The sequence below is a fragment of the Leopardus geoffroyi genome, chromosome X (assembly GCF_018350155.1).
Source record: "Leopardus geoffroyi isolate Oge1 chromosome X, O.geoffroyi_Oge1_pat1.0, whole genome shotgun sequence".
NCBI classification, from domain to species: Eukaryota; Metazoa; Chordata; class Mammalia; order Carnivora; family Felidae; genus Leopardus; species Leopardus geoffroyi.
The window spans coordinates 4,521,743-4,540,029 of NC_059343.1; the positions used below are offsets into that span (position 1 = coordinate 4,521,743).

An 18,287-nucleotide genomic window follows, 5' to 3' on the forward strand; every position below is an offset into this window, starting at 1 on the left:
CCCATCACCAGCAGACCCCCTGCAGACCACGAGCTCACGCAGACATCACGCTGTTTCAGGCTTATTGAGTTACCCCTGGGCTTTGAAGCCAGCAGAAGTTTCAGGAACCTTGTTTTCAGGGCTGAGATAGTGTCCTATGAGTTGATGCTGGAGGGATGGCCTCTTAAGAAACAATTATAGGGGCACCTGGGTGGCTCAGTCGGTTGAGCATCTGACTTCAGCTCGGGTCATGATCTCACGGTTTCTGAGTTCAAGCCCCGCGTCAGGCTCTGTGCCGACAGCTCGGAGCCTGGAGCCTACTTCGGATTCTGTGTCTCCCTCTCTCTCTACCCCTCCCCTGCTCATGCTCTGTCTCTCTCTTTCTCAAAAATGAATAAACTTTAAAAACAAAGAAACAATTATAATTTATTTTGTCATTCCTTCTGTTTTTTAAGGATCGACTCCACTGTTAATTATAATACTTTCCCCACTTCTATCTCGTATAAAAGAATGAGCATTAGTATATCCTTTGAAGGTAACTCAAAGGTCTAGACACCGTCGGTAAGGATATGCAGAAGATCATAGATTAAGTAATTGCTAGTGTTTTGCCATACGGGCTTTGTCTGTCCAGCTGGAAAGTTGACGACTGTGTGGGCCTTGCCTTTCATGAGTCAGGTGCCCAGCCGTGCATCTCATCGTGGGGGCCAGAAGCTGTCAGGAGCTCGCTGAAAGGAAGCCAGGTAAAACTTGGCACCTGTGCGTTCGGTGTCTGCCAGGATCCATCACGTCCCTCCAGTGCTGGGCTTCCCCTGAGTGAGTTCCATCTCCGTGGCCCCACCATGGGGTGGCTAGTCCTTCTCGTGAGGTAACGCTAACCGGAAGCTGCATCCGGGCCCCCGGTACGGCTTTTGGAGCTGTGTATCTGACTAGATAGATACTCGGATTCTAGCGTTAGCTCTGAGCTTTGACGTCTCCTGTCCTTTTACCTGTAACCAAGGGGGAATGTCTTTTGAGAAATACGACCAGTTACTGGTTGGATGTTGGATAGGAAAGTGCTTTGAACAGCAGCGAATGCCTGTAGGTTGTGTGAGCTCCTTGGGGTGGATTCCCGGATGCTGCTTTCAGAAATAGTAGAAATGGGGCCATCTGTGGCAGCCTGCAGACACGAGAGAAGAAGGTGGGTTTGGGGCAGCACTAGCTTGCCTTGCATTTCCCTGCCTCCCTGGGCTCTGCAACTGAGAGCTAGGGACACCCATCCGTTCTTTTTCCCTCTTCTTTTTTTTTAAATTCCAGTATAGGTAACACAGTGTTGTAGTAGTTTCACATGTACAATGTAATGATTCAACAGTTCCCTACCACAGCAGGTGCCCTCCTTAATCCCCATCACCTATTTCACCCCTCCCTCCACCCACCTCCCCTCTGGTGACCATCAGTATGTTCTCTGTACTTAAGAGTCTGTTTCTTGGTTTGTCTTTGTCTTTTTTTTTCCTGTCTTTGTTTCGTTTCTTAAATTCCACGTGTGCGTGAAATCATACGGTATTTGTCTTTCTCTGACCGACCTACTTCGTTGAGCCTTATGAACTGTCTAGCTCCGTCCGTGTCATTGCAAATGGCAAGATTTCATTCTTTTTTACAGCCGACTGATACATGATATATGGCTGTGTGTAGATACCACAACTTCTTTAACCATCCATCTATTGACAGGTACGTGGGTTGCTTCTATAATTTGACTCTTGCAAATACTGCTGCAGTAAACATAAGGGGGGCATGCGTCTTTTCAAATTAGTGTTTTTGTATTCCTTGGGTAAATACCCACTAGGGGAATTACTGCATCATAAAATTCTATTTTTAATTTTTGGAGGAGCCCCCACACTGTTTTCCACAGTGACCGTGCCAGTTTTCGTTCCTACCGACACTACAGAAGGGTTCTTTTTTCTCCACATCCTCACCGACACTTGTTGGTTTTCTGTTGATTTTAGCCATTCTGAAAAGTGTAAGGTGATATCTCATTTTGCCTTTGATTTGCATTTCCCTGACGACGAGTGATGTTGAGCATCTTTTCATGTGTCTGTTGGCCATTTCTTCAGAGAAATGTCTGTTCACGTCTTCTGCCCTTTTTTTTAAAGTTGGATTATTTGTTTATTTGTACGTTAAGTTGTATAAGTTGTTTATATTTTTTGGATAGTAACCATTGACTGCATATATCATTTGTAAATATCTTCTCTCTTTCAGGAGTTTGTCTTTTAGTTTTGTTGGTTGTTTCCTTTACTGTTTAGAAGTTTTTTTGATGTATTCCCAATAGTTTATTTTTGCTTTTGTTTCCCTTGCCTCAGGAGACATAAGTAGAAAAATGTTGGTATGGCCGATGTCAGACAAATTACTGGCAGTGCTTTCTTCTAGGATTTTTATGGTTTCAGGTCTCACATCTAGGTCCTTAATATATTTTGCATTTATTTTTCTGTATGGCTTAAGAATGTGGTCCAGTCTGGGGACACCTGGGTGGCTCAGTGGGTTAAGCATCCAACTTCAGCTCAGGTCATGATCTCACAGTTTGTGGGTTTGAGCTCCATGTTGGGCTCTGTGCTGACAGCTCAGAGTCCAGAGCCTGCTTCAGATTTTGTGTCTCCCTCTCTCTGCTCCTCCCCTACTCGCACTGTGTGTCTCTCTCTCAAAAATAAACATTTAAAAATTAAAAAAAAAAAAAAAGAACGCGGTCCAGTTTCATTCTTTGCATGTAGTTGTCCAGTTTTCCCAACACCATTTGTTGATGAGACTGTCCTTTTCACATTGCGTATTCTTGCCCCCTTTGTTAAAGGTTAATTGACCATATAATCATGGATTTATTTCTAGGCTCTCTATTCAGCTCTGTTGATCCAAGTGTCTGTTTTTGTGCCAGTACCATACTGTTTTGATTAGTACAACTTTGTAGTATACCTTGAAATCTAGGATTGTGATGCCTCCAATTTTGTTTTTCTTTTCCAAGATTGCTATGGGTATTCACGGTCTATTGTGGTTTCATACAGATTTTAGAATTATTTGTTCTAGTTTTGTGAAACATGCTGTTGGTATTTTCATAGGGATTGCATTAAATCTGTAGATTTCTTTGGGTAGTATAGACATTTTAACAGTATTTGTTCTTCCAGTCCATGAGTGTGGAATATCTTTCCATCTGTTTGTTTCATCTTCAGTTTCTTTCATTAATACTGTATAGTTTTTGGAGTACAAGCCTTTCATCTCCTTGTTTAATTCCTAAGTCTTTTCTTATTTTTAGTGCATTTGTAAATGGGATTGTTTTCTTAAGCACCTCGGCTGTTGATTTTTCTGATCAATGACCACTCTTACCTTGCTTTTGCCTGAAGAATTGACACACCTTGGGACCATCAGGCTGAGACTGAAGTCCTCTCTCCCATGGTTTTTGAGGGTTTGCCTAGGATTATAGCTTAGTGGGAATATGGGGCTATGTCATCATATTGTACATGTATTCAGGACTAACGGTCTTATCAGCTCTTGTCTTATGTTGAGTCCCAGGAAATGGTTCTGGGACAAGGTGGGTTTTGGGGGGTGGCGGAGTTCTTAGGACCCACACTTATGAGGGTGGTGAGGCAGAGGGAGAAGTTGGGTTGTCATACCCTCGCAACAAGACCTCATCCCGTTTGGGAGGGAGCTCTGGAGCTGGTGTGGCTCTCAGAGTTGTCTCACTTTGCATCAAGGAGGGCACACCTTTGGGACCCAGCCATGGGAATCTCGAGGGATGGGGGGATGGCATCGCCTTGGGAAAGGCCACTGTCTCTGGCTGAGAGCAATTCCCAAAGACACATTCAGCTGAGCACCATCAGTTATCGACACAACCAGCAGCTGGCGGGAAGGGTGACCTCTGTCCTCACTTGACGTCAGAGCCCATGCCATGGCATCCGCCAACCCTCTTCTCTTTACCAATTCCTCAACACCATCTTCTCCTTTATGTTCACAAGATGGTTTTCACTATGGATTTCCAATAGCTTCTTGAAGTCTTTTAGTCAACTTTCTCGGTATTCACACTTGGCTTTCGGTGTTTACTTCTCTACAGAATCTTCTGCTAGCCTATACAAGCAGGTAGGGTTGTCAGCTCATGCACATTTGCCCAGGGCCGTCTCAGTCTGAACACTGGAACTCCTCAGTCCCGGACAGACTGGGAGGATTGATCAGCCTTTGGCAAAGCAATCAGCCAGATTTCCACAACCTGCCTTTCCATTTCTTTACCGTCTTCCCATGCCATCTCCTTCTGAGGCATGACACAACCAGACTTCTTTAATAACCACACTTCTAGGCTACTGCTGCAGACAAATGCTTTCTCTCCTTCCTCTCACTGCTACTCACAGGGTGTCTTGAGCTCTTGTTGATGTTTTCCCAGTGCAGTTAAGCCTGATGTCACCACAGAGCCACCTGGGACTAGCCAGTATCAGAGGCTGGCAGGTTAACATACCACCTGATGCCTCGAGTCAGTTCACATTGGCTTCTGCTGCCAAATACAATAAGAAGTTGACAAAAATTTTGTGGTTTCCAGGGCTTGTTGTATCTCAGAATCAAGGGAGAGGGATGGTGGACGTTGATTCCATCCTTAGATCCCTGTTGTGGTTCACAGTCTTATACAACTGAATGGGGAGGGGCAGGAGAGTGATGGACAGATGACCAAGTAAATGACAGTTATGGCGATTGTAGGTAAACAGAGACAGGAAGGGGTAATGAAGCATGCTCATGATTTGTGAAGCCACCAACTCGTCAGCGTACAGGTTCACGATAAAACAGCACCCGTAACCTCTTGGTCTTAAATCTTCTTGTTCCGTGACTAGAACTCGGATTATAGTGGTGTCTCAAGAGACTTATGTTCATATAACTTTTCAGAGTAATAGCGGAACCATCACTGGTACATGTGTTGTTGCTGTGTATAATTGTTGGAGCAAACTACCTCCCTTATTTTCCTGTCTCTGTGATCATACCCCTTCAGTGATTATTGGACCAGTAACCTACAGTTTCTAAACTTCGACACTTGAGATCATCTCATCCTTTGTGGTGGAGGGCTGGGTGGATGATTCTCTGGGGTAGGGGCTGTATTGCACATTGTAGGATATTTAACAGCATCTCTGGACTCTACCCACTAGATGCTAGTAGAACCCACCCAATCATGAGAACCGGAAATGTCTCCAGATACTGCCTAATGATCCCTGTGGGCTGAAATCACTCCTGGCTAAGAACAACTCCACTGCTGTTTTGAGAAATGTCCTCTGACCATGGGCTTTTAGGTTCTCCTGTGCTGTTTTCCTTCTGCAGATAGGGTTTCTTGTGGCAGTACCACTGTGATAGGCATTGTGACTTAATCTCCTTTGACGTGTTTCTTCTTCTTCATTAGTCACCGAGGATAGCAGGCACAAAGTATCAAACACGGGTCAAAGGGTTTCCATGCTGATGTCTCAGCATCTATTTTCTGTAAATAAAAGGGGTGGGCAACCGAAAGGAAAACACCGACTTGCATCTTCCCTGTTTCGCAAGGGGTGGGGGGGTCATCCAGTTGTTCAAATCCATATCCATATGATCTTTGTCTCGCCACATAATGTCATGGAGAGTCGGAGGAAGAGATGGCCCTGCGTGGTGGTTCTGTCATCCCAGCAGTGGGAGGTTAAGGATCAATGTTGACAGCACAGCATCCCAGTTCCACAAGAATCCAACATGAAATGCCATGCCGGAAGATTCAGGAAGATTGATTACAGTTTCAAATGCCATCTCGGGGGGAAAAAAATAACATTTCTGGGACACTGATTGAACCTGAAAAATTGTTGGAAGCTTAACTTCAGTGAGGCAAGATCTATATGTGTGAAGGTCTATAGAATAGTGGTTTTTCTCCAATGTGGTGATCTCTTGTGCATATGACGTATCAAGTGGGATGATACTTCATATTTTACAGCATGAACGATAGACTTATACATTAATTGTTTTAAGGCATATGGTAGTTTTTGTCTAAATGTCCTCAACTCAAAAAAATAAGTATATTCTTCAGTAGATTCAAAGTCATCTTCATAGAGTGTAGGATTCTATACCAGAAGTTGAAAAACTTTTCCTACCGAGGGCCCGATAGTGAACATTTTCAGCATCGCAGGCCAGACAATCTCTTGTGCAGCTACTAAACTCTGTGCTGTAGCACGGAAGCAGCCACAGATTATAAGGAAGCGAATGCATGTGTCTGTGTTCTAATATCCTTTCGTTGTGGACTCTGAAATGTCAATTTAATATACTGTTCACATTGTGCAAAACATTCTTTTCTCAACCCTTTAAGAATGTGAATAACATTCTTGTTTCACTATAAAAACAGGTGGGGGACAGTCCTGCGAGCTGCAGTTTGCAATCCAAGTGCTATTTGGAAAATATTTATTGACAGCTTACCACGGCACATGAATGGCCTCTGCTGTCTTGACCCTTAGAGGCTGTGGGACGGACAGATACCAAATAAAAAGAAACCACATATATAAGTTATTGGAAATAGTGATAAATGCTCTTCAAGGGAAACAAGATACTATGACAGTGAACTATGGAGGAATCTATTTGCTTTGTATTGGTAATCAGGAGGGGCTTCTCTGAGGTGGTGGCTAGTCAGCTGTGACCTGTAGCTAACCAGAGTTTGGGCAGAGAGTGGAAAGAAGAAACGTGTGGGAAGGGAGATCCTCCCGGCAGGAAAGAGCATGTTCCCCTGCAGTTTTTCACCATGTGCTCATTCAGTGTCTGACTCTTCTTCCTCTGAATGAATTCACAGGATGAGCCTGGTGCCCCTCATCCGTGTCTGCTGAGGGCCCCTCACATCAGTGTGCCCGCACATGATGCTGTCAGGAAGCTCAGATCCTTGAGGACAACTACCCAAGACGGTCTTCCGTTGCTACAGGGTGAGTATAAGAGGTGCCCGCATACGTCCCTTCCTTCCGAATGGATCACTGCCTGTTCACAAAGTGCTTGCCTCGCCCTGAGCATTGGTAAATCATACCTGAGTACCTAGTGACTTTAAAATGGTGTTGTGGAGGGTCTGGCATGCCGGGGGCAACAGGAATGTGGAGCCCACCTGGCCCTTTTGTTCAGAAGGGACTTGGGAGCGCCTGGGTGGCTCAGTCGGCTAAGCGTCCAACTTCAGCTCAGGTCACGATCTCGCGGTCCATGAGTTCGAGCCCCGCGTCGGGCTCTGTGCTGACAGCTCAGAGCCTGGAGCCTGTTTCGGATTCTGTGTCTCCCTCTCTCTCTGACCCTCCCCTGTTCATGCTCTGTCTCTGTCTCAAAAATAAATAAACGCTAAAAAATTAAAAAAAAAAAAAAGAAGAAGGGACTTTTCCCACGAGAGGTCACATTTGCCAAAGGGCAGCATCTGGGGGTCACACGTGCTTTCTTGGAGAAAAGCGGTACCGCCAAAGAGGGCAGTGTGCACTGATAGGAGAAATACCCGTGATGGAGGGGAGGGAGGAGGGGGGAAGGAAAGAGCACCTCCCGGAGGGTGTAGCTTGATGACACTCTGCCATTATGATGTCAAGACAGGCACCGCGAGGCAATCAGAGCCCATCCCTGTCCCCCGTAGCAGCAGGCTCAGAGAAGTCTGCACGGAGATGCTTTCCAAGAAGATTCGGGTTCACATTGGTGTGGGAGGGCCCCCAAAGATGGAACTGAGTCGTGGGGTCAGAGGTCCCTGGGATTCGGATCCCAGCTCTCCGCCCGCTGGCCTCATGTTCTCAGGAAGCTGATTAAGGTCTCCTCTTGTAAAATGGGGGTGCCAAGGACAGGTTCCTAGGGTGACTGAAGAGTGAAGGATGATGTTTTGGGGGGCACAGCTATGGTGAATACTGGGATGACGCTGCCAGCCAAGGTGGGAGGTGTTGCCGACTCTGAGTCTGGAGTTCTCTCTTGTCTAGGAAGAGGGCAGACGCAGAATTGAATATGAGAGAGGCTAATGTCCAGGAGGAGATAAGAGCCCCAAATGGGTTTCATCTCTGGATCGATTGAGCTCCCAAGATATTAGCAAACGGTCTGGTTTGGGGGGGGGGGTAGGGTGGGCAAGTGGTGTTTGTGATCAAAGGATATTGGCACCAGAGGGAAAGTAATTTCCTGCAGGTGATACAAGTTACTTTAGATCCCAGTCCAATATCTTGCTAGCTCACCTCGGGCACTTTCGCCCCGTGGTGGCGGCTTTCTGCCCTAAGCTGTTCTCTAACCCATTTATGTAAGTAGAACCTACTTCCCCACAAGTAGGCCCTGAATAGATCTCCAGAACTCCAGTTTGGACCATTGCATTGATGATGACAGGCAGGCAGTTCTCCATTGGACCGGTTTTGCCCCCGGGGGTGGGAATCCGACACATCTGGAGGCATTCTTGGTGTCGTAACTCTGGAGGAGCTTTGCTGTTGGGATCTGGTGGGTGGAAGTCAGAGGTTCTGCTGACAGCACATAGGACAACACCCCCGCGGACTCAGACCCAGCCCCGAGCATCAGCACTGCACAACTGGACAATCCCTGCTTGTTCAGTACAGCAAGACACTTCAGCTTCATCTTCTCTTCTTCCTTCGTGGAATATTCAGCGGTCTTTTACTCTGAGGGATCTGCGGTAGAATAAGAATTAAAGAGAACAAAAAGAGAAAGACGTTTTAGGATTTTTTTTTTTTCTCTATTAAATTGAAACCGCACAGCAGACGATTCTCCTACCGCAGGAAACGTCCATGGAGGCTTAAATCCTTGGCTTATATTCGTGCTTAATGCTTAGCAGCTTAACAGAGTTATTTTCTATTGTGATTTCTGTAATTTGTTCCTTAAAAGGCTCGTTTGTTCCTTCTCTCCAGTTCAGACACAGACTTTTCGGGGGTTTTAAAGAATAATTTATTTTCTAAACTTATTGTTAATGCAGGAGCTGGCTTGGAGTTCTGACATAGCTTTCAAAGCCTTAAGCACCTGCTAAGTAGAGTTTTATTTTTATTCCCCTAGAAACCAACTGAATGTTTTGCAGGGAAATACTTTGAGTACTTTTTTTTTTTTTTTTTTTTTTTTTTTTGTCATTTTAGTCTAGAGGGGACATTGACATTCTTTGGACCCAGCAACAAGAACTCAGAAAAAATTGACAGACTCAGTAAGCTAATGAAAAGTATGCAGCTGAAAAGGCTCATGATTAATTCATGATAAACTAATATGGCATTCATTATTCTTCCTTAATGTTCTGATGTAAAGTGGGAGTCCTTCAGTGGGGGCTAAAATATCTGTTCCTAAATACCTAATAACAATATCCATTATGTCTTCCCAACATAAAGCCATCCTCATGGGGTATTTTAATGTACTTCACAATTTAAATTCAGGGTTCTTGAGTACAGCATATTAAACTTTTCCCCTCTCCCTAAGTGGATTGGTGATAATCAAGAAAATACTTTTATATAAGATATTCCTCAGTTTTCCCCTCCAAAAAAAAGGCTGACTGAAAGTAAAATAAAGTTTGCCTATGAAACTGAAAAAATTTCCTTTTTATGACACATCTTGTTATTTGACAAGAACTGCCAGCAATCTCTTGATTTATTCTGTTTAAATATATACTAGGATAGTAATTTTTTTTAATCCTTTGATGATAACGAACACATTTTTCAAGGGGATTGTAAATCCTTAGGATATTTTGTGGCAGCAAACACCCATGATAACAAGCACATTTTGGGGTCAAGATAATCCCAACCCCCCAAAAATTATGTTGATTGTGTTTTGTGTCTCAGAGATAATGAATGAGGGAAAGTTCATTATCAGACACATTGTGAGAGAACACAAAACAATCTGGAGATTATACCGTTGACCAAGGGATCATGGATAGCGGGGCACTTTGGTGTCACGTTCCTCCTGATAGCAGGCAGCAAGAACACAAAATAACCCGTGTAATGTCCCTACCAAAAGCTTTGAACTGGAATCCGTTCACAAGGAAACGAGCAGACAAATCCAGAATGTAGCACGTTGTCACGGACAATTGACCTGGATTCTTCCAAAATAATCAGTGTCATGGGAAGCACAGAAAGGTCAGGGACAGTTCCAGATTTAAGAAGATGAGGAGGGGCACCTGGGTGGCTCAGTCAGTGAAGCGTCTGACTCTTGATTTCGGCTCAGGTCATGATCTCACGGTTGGGGCGTTCGAGCCCCGTGTCAAGCTGTGTGCTGACAGTGTAGAGCACAGAACACAGAATCCTTGGGATTCTCTCTCTCTTCCGGTCTCTCTCTGCTTCTCCTCCACTCATGGACACAAGCACATGCACTTGCTGTCTAAATAAATAAACTTTCAAAAAGAAAAATAATAAAAAGATGAAGAAACACGACAATACCTGATGTGGAGAGGGTCCTGGACGGGGGGAGAAAAGAAGCAGAGGTACAATTATTTGGGGGCTGTCTGGGCGGTGAGTTGATTGACTCAGTGTTAGTCCGCACAGTTGTTCTTGTGGTGTTGTGTTTATGGAGGAGGTGTCCTTATTCTGGGACACCCACGTGGAACTTTCTAGAGGGTCAAGAGTTACCTCTGTGCAGCTTGCTGTGAAACATCATGAGATGAATACAAGTACATTTCTTATCCTTTCTTAATCTTCTGGTGTAGAACAAAAATGTGTGCACATACGTATGTGTGTGTATACATGCACGGGTACACAGAGGCAGAGAGCAAGCAGCTGTGGCAAAATACAGACAGTAAACCTAAGTGAAGTAGGATACGTGCATTCGTGTGCATGCTTTCAACTTCGTGTGTATGCTTTTGACTGTTCTGTGAGTTTGGGAGTTTTCAAAAGTGACTTTGGGTGAAAACAGGTTATAAAGTTTTATTTTCCTTCTCCTGTTGGAGATGTTTTGGTTCCACTGATGGTGTGTTTAAAATTTTGTACAGGACCAGTTTTATTTTAAGTTTTTTAAAATTTATTTTGAGAGAGAGAGAGAAAACAGAGTGGAAGAGACAGAGGGAGAGAGAGAATCTCAAGCAGGGTCTGAGCTGTCAGCGTGAACCCTGATGCGGGGCTCAAACCCACAAACTGTGAGACCAGCACTTGAGCTGAAGTCGGATGCTCAAGTGACTGAGCCACCCAGGTGCCCCAGTGTTTATGTATTTTTGAGACACAGAGACAGAGTGAGAATGGGGGAGGGGCAGAGAGAGAGGGAGACACGGAATCCGTAGCAGGCTCCAGGCTCTGAGCTGTCAGCGGGGAGCCCGACATGGGGCTCGAACTCATGGACCTCAAGATCCTCACCTGAGCTGAAGTTGGATGCTCACCAGACTGAGCCCCCAGGCGCCGCTCTTTGGTAATTCTTGTGCCACCTTGCAAACTTCCTGGGCCCCGCCCCTTTTCCCAGAGACAGGATCCACATGGAGGTTGATCACTACTGCATTCCGTCCCAGAAGTTGGCTCAGGATGTGTATGCATACTGGTCCAGTTCTGCCTTTGTGGGTGCATGGTCCAGTTCTTTATACCTCCAGTTCTGCCTTTGTGGGTGCATGGTCTGCTGAGGCAGAGTTTAGGCAGGTGCTGAGGGTCTGTGCATCTTTCGCCAGAGCAGGACGGTCAGAGCCCATCTAGCTCCTTGTTGGTAAGCACAGTCTGGCTTCAGAATTTAGAGCCAAAACTTTATCGTACATTTTTAAAAAGCACATGTCATAATACCTGAGGAATCAAACACTCCAGTTTTAGAAGACATCTACAGACAGTCTCCAGCCAAATACTCAATTTGCAATCATTACATCCATTCTAGTGAAAACACGTCAAACGTGGGACCTCATATGCAGTGCTGGGCACACCGTTCCCGTTGGAACTGTAAGGGCTCCTCAGGCTGTGACCCAGAACCTTCTCCAAGCCTGGGGGAGTGGTCCAACTTGATTCTACTCACTTCCTGCAAAGCAACACTGACTTTCACATATGTTGGACTGGTTTTGTTTAATGTTCATTTATTTTTGAGAGACAGAGAGACAGAGCATGAGCAGAGAGAGAGGGAGACACAGAATCCGAAGCAGGCTCCAGGCTCTGAGCAGTCAGCACACAGCCCCACACAGGGCTGGAACCCACAAACTGTGAGATCATGACCTGAGCCGAAGTTGCACACTCAACTGACTGAGCCACCCAGGCGCCCCCACATGTGTTGGACTTTCTTATGGACAGAAGATGCTTTGACTCACAACAGTGGTAACTGCTGATTTCTCTTCCTGTGCTGTGTTATAACCGAGGACCTCTGATGCCGAGAAATGTGTGATAATTTACATAAATACGACATGGGTCTCAGGTGGCTCCTCTGGTGGCCTCCTGGGTGGCTTGGTCGGTTACACATCAGACTTTGGTTTAGGTCATGATCTCGTGGTTCATGAGTTCGAACTCCACATCGGGCTTTCTGCTGTCAGCACAGAACCTGCTTCAGATCCTCGGTCCCCCCTCTCTCTCTGCGGCTCCCCCTCTACCCCCCCCCACCTCAAAATAAATAAATACACTTAAAAAAAAAAGACGAGATGGGTCCATCCGTGGCCTCAGCTGTGTCTTAGGCACAGTTCCATTAGCATTACTGTCTGGCCATGGGGAATGAGCACACCAGGGCCACATGCATTAGTTTGGAGGACATGACATTTAGACGCAGAATCCTGTGATGCTAATAGGTCAGCAATCTCTGTGCATTGCTTCTGAGGTGACCCTTGTCTGTCCATCCGCACGTCGGGCCGAGCCATCCCCCCTCATACGTGTGTATCACGCCGGCCTCCTGATGGTCTGCGTGCACCATCAGCAGTCAGAGGCGCCTTCTCAACACCTAGACGTGATGCTGCGTCTGACCCTGTTGGAGCTCTCCAGTGGCTCAGGGCGGACGGGGTTCTGGAACCAGGGCTGGGAGGGAGGGTGTCCATGATGGGACTCCTACCGACCTTGCTTTCCCCAGGGATCTGCCCCTTCCACCCGCTTGCTTTCTCTGCGTCCTGCAGACACGTTGCATTATAAAGTGCTCTCGAGTCAGGTGCTTGTTTTTTCCTCCTAAGGTCACCCCCCCCCCGCCCCCGAACCAGCAAACTTCTGGTGGTGGCCCTCTAGCTACATGACGTCCCCCCTCCCCTCTCCAGACACTCGTGCCCCTTGTGGAGCAGTAGTCCCTCTTGGATGGGATCAATGGCACAGTCTCGATGCTTTGAGTCATGTCTGTCTCCGCAGACACATCGCAGGGTCTCCGAGGGCAGGAAACCCACGATGCTCCCTCCCGTGTTGTTGATGCTGCAGGCTGCCTTGTTGCTGTTTAGGAAATAACTACTTGTTGAATACATGAGTGAAAAAAGATGGTTCTGGGACACCTGGGTGGCTCAGGTGGTTGAGCATCTGACTCTTGATTTTAGCTCAGGTCATCATCTCACGGTTTGTGGGTTCAAGCCCCACTTTGGGCTCTGTGCTGACAGTGTGGAGCCTGCTTGGGATTCTCTCTCTCCCTCTCTCTCTGCCCCTCACCAGCTCGCTCACTCTCTGTCTCTCTCTCTCTCCCTCTCAAATACATCAACTTTTTTAAAAAAGAAAAAAAAAAGAGAGTTCTGATGTCATATCCATTTTAAATTATGTTCCTTGGATTTCAGTCAAATAAGGTTACTTGCAAAAAAAACAAAACAAAAAAAAATCATCACCTTTCCGATACAGTTTGGCCTCTAGCTTACCCCAATGGAAAAAAGAGTCTTTAACTGGGTCTGGGGCGGTTCAAGCTTCCTCTTTGCCGAATATGACAGAGGCTAACGCCTGTTAAAGATGATCTCCGGGGCGCCTGGGTGGCGCAGTCGGTTAAGCGTCCGACTTCAGCCAGGTCACGATCTCGCGGTCCGTGAGTTCGAGCCCCGCGTCGGGCTCTGGGCTGATGGCTCAGAGCCTGGAGCCTGTTTCCGATTCTGTGTCTCCCTCTCACTCTGCCTCTCCCCCGTTCATGCTCTGTCTCTCTCTGTCCCAAAAATAAATAAACGTTGAAAAAAAAAAATTTTTAAAAAAAGATGATCTCCAACGAACCTAGGCAGGATCCCTTAGAGGAGTGAATGCATATCACTCCTGGAGGAAGCGTGTAGCCTTTTTTCTTGAGGCAAAATTTTAAATTAAGGTCCCTGAATTTTCTGCCATGTTGCACCCCATGTGCTTTCATTGTGCAGCTGACGACAGTGAGAAGTGTGGCAGTCACTTCATCTACGCTGCATGTGGGGTGTTTTGTTGTGATGGTCTTCTTTGCCTTTGAAAAGTTCCTGGGGCGCTTGGGTGGTCAGTTGGTTAAATGCTGGACTCTGGCTCAGACCATGATCTCATGGTTTGTGGGTTCAAGCCCCCTGTTGGGTTCTGTGCTCACAGCTCAGAGCCTGGAGCCTGCTTTGGATTCTGTGTCTCCCTTTCTCTCTGCCCCTCCCCCACTCACACTCTGTCTCTCTCTCAAAAATAAATAAACATTAAAAAAATAATAAAAAGCTATTAAACTCTCCACTTTCGGAGTGACTTCCGTAGAAAGTCGACTACAATACAGTTTCAAGTATGAAATACGATATTATTTGAAGTCAGGAAGGAATCCATATCTCAATTTCACATTCTTTGTCATCTGTCCATAGAAAGTGTTGAAAGACAGTAATAAAGTGCTTATAATTAGATTGATTTTATAATGGAGAGGCATAGCCCTCTAATTTTAAAACAATAATCAGTTGATGACGAGTGGTCTGTGTAATACTATTTCTACCTATACTTTTTCACTTGAGATCTTTTCTGTACTGTACTCCTATGTGACTTTATATCCATAGGTTTAGTAAAATCAGCTCTGAGTGGTGCCTGGATGGCTCAGTTGGTTGAACATCTCACTGTGGATCAGATCATGGTCTCATGGTTCCTGAGTTGGGGCCCCACATCAGGCTTACTGCTGTCAGCACAGAGCCTTCTCAGGATCCTCTGTCCCCCTCTCTCTGCCCCTTCTCTGCTTGTGCTCTCTCTGAAAGATGAATAAACATTAATAAATTAAAACAAGATAAACTCGGAATATGACAGCAGAATGGAAATTTACCCTCGAATATCATGGTTTCCTAATATCTGTCTTTTGTAACTTCACATGTGCATTCTGTCTTTGAATGCTACCTTTTTATAACCACACGTCAGTCTGTGGGAGTCCTTAGATTTTTGCAGTCTGTTTCCAGACTCTGGGGGGATTTGCTGAATGTGTTTAATTATGTAACGTTTTCTACTGGATGAATGGGGAGCTGGTTGGGTTTAGTTGTCTGCCACGTTTATTTATTTCAATATCTAATATTCAGGGTAGGGTTTGATCAGGTGCATGGCTAATGTATACTCCCAAGAGTGGGTCAGATGTCATCTCCTTGATTAGTTATGTTCTTTGTTTTGTAAGACAGGCGTCAAACTAGTTATTCTGAGGGTAGGAAACCTCGTCTGCAGAATAAATTTGCCTCGGAAGGACATTTGGCTTTACTAGAAATGGAAAATTTCCTCCTAAGGTCCTTAGCTTATGACCTTACCATCCAAGTGTAAAGATAAGTGTGTTAAGCATGTTTAATGCTGAACATCATAGCGATAACTAAAACCAATTTTGATTTCCTGTTCAGATGGAGTTCACATTTCAAGTATCAGAGAACTTTGTGAACTTCAATTTTCTTTTTTCTTTCTTTTTTTTTTTTTTTGAATACTAATGATATTTCTTTCAAATATTATTCTGGGTCATCTTCATTAGGAGGGTCGAAAACTGTGGATTAGTCTCCAAGGGCTTGTTTTCTTGTTACTAATTTGAAAATATTATTTCAGTAACAGTTTTTTTCTCATCAGCGTTCTTTCATAACATTGGAAAGCATATAGGAGCTGTGAGGTAACTCCCTCAAGAGAATTTTTTGCCAGACTTGCAGGAAATGTCCAGGTTGTATGCAGTGAGTCTAGACTCTCAAATCTTGAGCCATCTTATGGCGTGTGTGGTGTAGAAAAGCAACGTGTCGGCCGTCCATGTCTCACTGCTGTCATTAACAGACTTCCTTTCTTTCTCCTCCTGTCTCTGGATGTTTGTTGGGTCCAACATGGAAAATGGTGGGAAAAGATGGGGAGAGAGAGGAAGGGGGGTAAACTTGTTTTTGTTTGTTTGTTTGTTTTTACGTAATGATGGCAGTGACTCTCCAAGAACGAGAATGGATCCGTAGCACCCTGGCGAGGGCATTTCCCTGGTGCCGAGTCTGGTAGTGTGAGCTTCCATGGACCCACATCAAGAACAAAAGTTCTAGAAGAGTCTGCAGCCTGTTACCTGCACACACCTGCAGCTCAGCACCTCTTAGCCTCCCATCATCTCAACAACTTTGCTCCTTTTCCCCCCAGCACCCCTGTTTCTGCTGCCGCTCCTTTGTGGTTTCCATGTTCAGAATGTTCTAGAAGGGACGCATTTGCGGTGAAGTGCTCTGAGTCAACAACAAAGATACTCCTAATTTAAGAATGTTCTGAACATGGAAACCCAAACCTGTTTTGTCTTCTACTTAGCGTCTCTCTCTCTCTCTCTCTCTCTCTCTCTCATACACACATACGGAGACATTTTCGGGCAGAGTTAAGGTTCACTGAGTTTATAACTGCAGACTGAAGGCATCAGCCTCTTCACGTCCTGGGAAGGATGGATGTCACTTTCCATCCTTGTGTCCATTCTGGCTGTGCTGTGGGAGGATGCGTTTTTCTCGGTAGTGATCTACCCGCGAGTTGCTGGTCCTTGTGGTTTGCGGGGGTGTGGGGGTCCCCCCGTCTCGAGGGAGCTGTCCTGGAGGTTCGGTGCACTTATCTTGGGACACTGACGTGGATGCTGTCCATCCTGCCATATGGGCTGCGGGGCCATGGAACCAGCCATGATAAGAGAGCAGACAAGAGTTTGGAGACTGAACGTGAGGCCTCCAGGCTCCGGGCTTGTGGTGTTCCATGGAGTCCTGACTGTTGCTTCACAGGTTTCAAACTCACAGTGTCTTTAGTATGAAACAGTCACTGTGCCTTTTATCTCTCTCTCTCTCTCTTTCTCTCTCTTTCTCTCGTCATTAGACACTTTGGTGGTGGTTTTCTTTCTTCCCAGCAACACATACCCAAAAGATGGTGACAAAGAGAGGCGAAGGTTGCAAAGCTATGCCAGATACAAGCATGTTAGACCTGTGGTTTTAGACCTTCAGCATTTCAGACGCGGTGCTGTTGCAAGCAGAACTTTCTTCCACGAGGGAAAAACTCCAGAGATGCGGAATCTGTGTTAATTCAATTCTCTGCAGTGAGTGTGTATTAAGCATTTGCCATGTGCTTGTGTGGAAAGAATAAGCACTTAAAAAGATTTCTCTAAAAAGAGAATCTTGCCTGACAAGGGCCAGCTGCACAGCCTTAGAACGTCATGATTTAAAAATCAGAGCTCATCACATTGAGGTTGTCTCAATTAGGGTCTCTTCAGGCTTACTGGAAGCATAGATTCATTGTCTTTTTACTCCCATTAGTGCAAATTATCATATTTGAGGCATTTTATAAATTTAATTGTGACATTGTATCCATCGGCACAAAGGCAGTATGATTGAGTTGCGCTCTGTGGACCTTTTTTTTTTTCTGATTATAAAAGTAAGTAGAACGCTTTGATAAACACAAGAATACAATTAAAAATTACCTAAAAACCCCTGCCTGGTCCCACTCACTCAAAACTGATTATAAATGAAGTTTTATCATTTTTCTCTACAAGTAAATACATGCATAAACCATACGTATCCGTGCAGTAATATGAATAGTTGTTTGTTTTGTTTTTTTAATTGTGATCATGCTGCCATGGGGCGCCTGGGTGGCTCAGTCAGTTGAGTGTCTGACTCTTGATTTTGGTTCAGGTCACGATCTCACAGTTGGTGAGTCTGAGCCCAGCACCAGGCTCTGTACTGAGAGCAGGGAGCCTGCTTGGGATTCTCTCTCTCCCACTCTGTCTCTCTCTCCCCCTCTCCTGCTCGTGCACACTCTCTCTCAACATTAATAAATAAACATTTTTTTAAAATTTGTGATCATGCTGCCTTTGTTTAATGTCAAGTTCTGCCTTTTCCACCCTAATGTTACACCGTGAAGTTTTCCTTCATGACAAGATATTCTTCGAAACTCAAGAATTTTAAGGGCTGCGTAATGTTTTATTGTGTCACTTATTTGTCTTCCCCCCACACATTTCCTTGTACCTCTACACATTTCCGAGGTTGGTAGGAATGTGTTCCTGAATGGCATGCGTGCCTCCCTCAGTATTTTCATAAGAGAAATTTGTAGAAACAGGAGTGCTGATTCAAAGAACGTGACGCCATTGAGATGCTTGATCTC

The 18,287-nt window shown here is 45.2% G+C and overlaps 1 protein-coding gene across 3 annotated transcripts in view; it reads left to right on the plus strand.

Moving 5' to 3' along the window:
- Positions 1–18,287, plus strand: part of STS (steroid sulfatase) — a 167,677-nt gene that overhangs the window by 34,867 nt on the left and 114,523 nt on the right. For 2 of the 3 annotated variants that reach the window (XM_045470664.1, XM_045470665.1), the window contains exon 2: positions 6,761–6,887. The exons of the other annotated variant lie outside the window; for it this stretch is intronic. The gene's annotated coding sequence lies outside the window, so the exon portion shown is untranslated. The remainder of the gene's footprint in view (positions 1–6,760; positions 6,888–18,287) is intronic. 3 annotated transcript variants of the gene reach the window in all.